This window comes from Apodemus sylvaticus, chromosome 9 (genome assembly GCF_947179515.1).
Source record: "Apodemus sylvaticus chromosome 9, mApoSyl1.1, whole genome shotgun sequence".
In the NCBI taxonomy this organism is placed as follows: Eukaryota; Metazoa; Chordata; class Mammalia; order Rodentia; family Muridae; genus Apodemus; species Apodemus sylvaticus.
The window spans coordinates 92618383-92623350 of NC_067480.1; the positions used below are offsets into that span (position 1 = coordinate 92618383).

The following is a 4968-nucleotide window of genomic DNA, read 5'->3' on the forward strand; positions in this document are numbered from 1 at the left end:
GAGTACTATTCAGCCATTAGAAACAATGAATTCATGAAATTCTTAGGCAAATGGATGGAGCTAGAGAACATCATACTAAGTGAGGTAACCCAAACTCAAAAGGTGAATCATGGTATGCACTCACTAATAAGTGGTTATTAACCTAGAAAACTGGAATACCCAAAACATAATCCACACATCAAATGAGATACAAGAAGAAAGCAGGAGTGGTCCCTGGTTCTGGAAAGACTCAGTGAAACAGTATTTGGCAAAACCAGAACGGGGAACTGGGAAGGGGTGGGAGGGAGGACAGGGGAAGAGAAGGGGGCTTACGGGACTTTCGGGGAGGGGGGGGGCTAGAAAAGGGGAAATCATTTGAAATGTAAATAAATTATATCAAATAAAAAAAAGACAAAAAAAATGGTGTATCCAATGGTAATGTGTAATTTTGCTTGTCAATAAAATAAAGAAAAACAAAGCATACAACTGAAGCATAGACAAGGGTCTGTGATTGAAACAATTTGAAATACAGAGATGTTTAGAATGCTCTCCCCAAATCCCTACATGGTTTATCTATAATCCATATTATACAGCTAGTGTGTGGGGGGGGGGGGAGAAAGAGAGGGGGGGAGAGAGAGAGAGAGAGAGAGAGAGAGAGAGAGAGAGAGAGAGAGAGAGAGAGAGAGTCATACCTGGTCTGAATTGGGCCTGTGCTGACTCAGAGGTTCACAGGAAACAATGAACAAAAAATGAAAGATAAGACCATGAAAGGTGCACTATCCTCGCCTTTCCATGCTAGAAAACACCACATGAGACTCTGTCTCCCAATGTACAAATTTTTAATACTAATTTTAAGACTTTTGTGTGTGTGGCGCTGTGCACCAAAATAACGCTAATTAGTATAAAACCATCCAATTCTATTACAATGGGCACAGTACTTTCAAGTGCTAATAGGGGGTTTGGGAGCAGTAAAAAGGAAAAGAAAAGAGGCCATCTCTTTTCATGAATCGCTGTGCAGCAATGGCTGCCGCTGGGTCTTTCAGCTCCTTTGTAGGTAATTCAATTGATAAAAAAAAAAAAAAAAAAAAAAAAAAAGGCTCTCTGGCACACGCAAAAGAATATAAATGCTACACACCCTTTATGTAATAGAACATTTAACACTAAAACGAGTTAAGCTGGGAAGGATGCTAGCAAAGCACGTTATACTTTTCTGGGAGGAAAAACGTAAGTCAACAGATGCCAGTGTGACGGCTGGAGAATGACCCCTTGGGACTGCTCTCTGCAGAGTCAGCAGGGAAGGCGTCCTGCAATACTAAATCAGTCTTCGGACCAGAAAAGCTATGGCTTCTAAGTTGAATCAGGGGTAGAAGTCTAACTCCTCAGGAGGACTCCTCTGCGTGTGGATAGGAAGATCTCAAGGTGAGCCACAGCAACTGGTTCTCAGCGTTGCATTCTGGGATAGCGGCAATCAAGGTTCAAGCCGAATCTGGTCTCAACTCAGAGAATAACTGCTGTTACTTTGAAGCAATTTATTGTGTTGCCTTGGCTTCCCTTTATGAAAAACTACAGAGAAAAAAAATGTAAAATTCCTCCAGGCATGTCCATATGAAAAAAGTCTGACCCGGATCAATAAAAGCCTCAGAAGATCAGGAGTCACGTGGTAAGTCGACGCTTTGCTCAGGGGAAAAAAAAGCCAGGGTGGCACATTTAAAGAGAGCCCATTTTAAAAGCCCGGAAGAGAATCAACAGGACACAAATAGGAAAAAGTTAAAGGCGTCAGCATGAAAGCCACACTTTCATCCTGCCAATGCAATGTATTTATTAAGTGTTTGCTTCCTAGATCAGGTGCTTTGACACAGCAGGAGAAAAGCAGGCTGATCCCTCACTGGCAACCTTGTGAAGCAGACACAGGAAAGCAAGTGGGAAGCGACATGAGCCACGGGAGGGTCTGAGTTCTCCTGGTAGGCTGGCTTTGCTTCCCATGTTTTCTGCAATGAACATGTGTTATATTTATAATAAAACTGTTTTAACATGCAGATTTGCGTTTATCATGTTGGTTTTACACAACTGCTTTTCAAGAGAGCTTGCTACAGCAGATGAACTGTCTGGAAGATCAGATGAAATGGTGTCTGAACATGACATGACTGCAGTGAATACACTTCAGAGAGACAGGCTCCCGCAAAAGCACATCTTGCTAAAGGACTTCCTTCCTTCCTTCCTTCCTTCCTTCCTTCCTTCCTTCCTTCCTTCCTTCCTTCCTTCCTTCCTTCCTTCCTTCCTTCCTCCTTTCTTCCTTTCTTCCTTCCTTCCTTCCTTCCTTCCTTCCTCCTTTCTTCCTTCCTTCCTTCCTTCCTTCCTTCCTTCCTTCCTTCCTTCCTTCCTTCCTTTCTTTCTTTCTTTCTTTCTTTCTTTCTTTCTTTCTTTCTTTCTTTCTTCTCAGGGAAGCTTAAAACCTAAGTCTTCTAAAGTATCTGAATCTGAGCCCTTTCTTCTTCCTGGCAGTATCTGCAAATAACAAAGCTCAAAGATCAAGGCAAGAACTGCAATATCGTCAGTCTTTATATATGTGTGTGTATGTGTGTGCACGTGCTCACGTGTGTGTGTGTGTGTGTGTGTGTGTGTGTGTGTGTTTCCTGCCCTCTATTTTTATTCTCATACCTCTTCATCTTCATATCTTTTACTCTTTATTTTATTTTCATTTCTTTTTAAAATAATTTTTACTCTTCTCTCATATACTACATCCCAACCGAAGCGTCCCCTCCCTTCCCTTCCCCCAACCTCCTCCCCTGTCCCACCTTTTCCCCATTCACCTCCTGTGGTGGTTTGAGTAGGTTTGGCCCTGACAGACTCCTGTGTTTGAATGCTTGGCTCACAGCAAGGAAGAGCGGCCTTGATGGGGTGAGTGCCACTTTATTGTAGTAGATGTGTCACTGTGAGGGTCAGCTTTGAGGCTTCCTAATGCTTAAGCTCTGACCATTGTTGAATCAGAGCTGCCTCCTGGCTGCCTGCAGAAACCAGTCGGCTTCTGCTGCTTTTGGATCAAGATGTAAACTCTTGGCTCCTCCAGCACCATGTCTGCCCGCATGCTGCCGTGCTTCCCACCATGATGGTGATGGACTGAACCTCTGAGACTGTAAACCATCTCCAAATAAATGTTTCCCATTATAAGTGTTGCCTTGGTCAGGGTGTCTCTTCATAGCAATAAACCCCTAAGACATCCCTTTCCCCCAGATCCACCTTCTCTTCTCAAAGAAGAGCAGGCCTCCCAAGGACATCAAACAAACACAGCACAACAAACTACAATACAGCCAGACATATCAGGCCTCCCTCCTCCGTCCTTGCCCACCAGAGCCCGTTCACATCAACTAACCATGGACCATCTGCTCTGGACCTCCCTGACCCCAGATTTCTGACCTGTGGAAACACTTAAGAATCATGTCTTTGCATCAGTTTCTGCTAGAGCCAATCACCTGCCACGCCTGGAACAGGGATGGTACCCAGATGGCCCTAAGCCCCAGTAATCACGAAGTGTACATCTACAAGAAGAATGGGTGTCAGTGGACTAAAGCTCATGAGCTGAAAGAAATTAACAGACACACCACAGGTATTGACTGGGCTCCTAAGAGCGACCATGTTGTCTGTCACTTGTGGGCAGATCACAACGCCTATGTCTGGAGTCAGAAAGGTGTCATCTGGAAACCCACCCTGGTGATCCTCAGGATAAACCATGCAGCCACTTTTGTGATGTGGTCCCCACTTGAGAACACATTTGCTGGGGATGGGGGGAGGGCAGAGCCCAGATCCTCTGTGTTTGTGGCTTTGAGTCTGAAAATGACTGATGGGACTGCAAACACATGAAGAAGCCAATTCGCTCCACAGTCCTCAGCTTGGACTTGGCATCCCAACAATCTTTCGCTGGCTGCAGACTCCTGTGACTTCAAATGCAGGGTGCGTTCTGCCTACATCAAAGAGGTGGACGAGAAGCCAGTCAGCAGGCCCTGGGACAGGAGGATGCCTTTTGGTCAGCTGACTTCTGAGTTTGGTGGTAGTGGCACCATGGATCAGCCACAGCATCAGGGTGCTGATGCCTCAAAAGGCCTGCAGGTTTCAACTCTGAGAATGGAGTTCCTGCCGCTGCTCAGTGACATTTGTCTCAGAGAACAGCACTGTGGCAGCCGGCCATGACTTCTGTCCATCATCTTTAACTATGATGACCGTGGCTGTTTGACCTAGTCGAAACTAGACATCCCAAAACAGAGCATCCAGTGCAAAATGTCTGCTATGGAACATCTCTGTAACGTGGACAAGAGGGCCGCAACACATCCTTGGAAAGACTGCACCAGAACAGGGTCACTCGAGTGTCTATTTATGAAGTAGACAAGCAAGATTGTCTCAAATTCTGCACGACTAGCATTGATGGAGCAACGACAATATGAGATTTCAAGACCCTAAAGTCTTCCAGGGTCTCCAGATAATGTGAAGTAGAGCAAGCCTCTGCCATCCAACATGATGAATGGGACTGAGCACACTCTGCCGTTCCCATGGTGATGAGGGAGCCAGGCGGTGTTGGCACACGCCTTTAATCCCAGCCCTTGAGAGGCAGAGGCAGGTGGATTTCTTAGTTCGAGGCCAGCCTGATCTATAGAGTGAGTTCCAGGACAGCCAGGGCTATACAGAGAAACCCTGTCTCAAAAAAAAAAAAAAAAAGCAAAAGAAAAAAAGACACATGGTGATGAGGATCGCTGGCCCAAGGAAACAGTTACACTGAAGCAACTAGCGTGCGTTTATGTGGATATCACAGGTGACGTGTGGGATTTAGAAACAGCAGTGGTTTGTTTTGGTTTTTTCTTTCATTTCATTTGTTTTGATTTTGCTCTCATTCCATTTTTGACCGAAACTTCTCTTTCAGTAGTTTATCATGGAAGATTGTCACACTATCTTAAAGGAGAAGGGGCACATGTGCATTGTGCGCTAAACAATATATATTAT

At 44.9% G+C, this 4968-nt stretch overlaps 1 pseudogene; it reads left to right on the top strand.

Moving 5' to 3' along the window:
- Positions 1-3411: 3411 nt before the first annotated feature.
- LOC127691973 (actin-related protein 2/3 complex subunit 1A-like) lies at positions 3412-4454 on the top strand (annotated as a pseudogene).
- Positions 4455-4968: the final 514 nt, after the last annotated feature.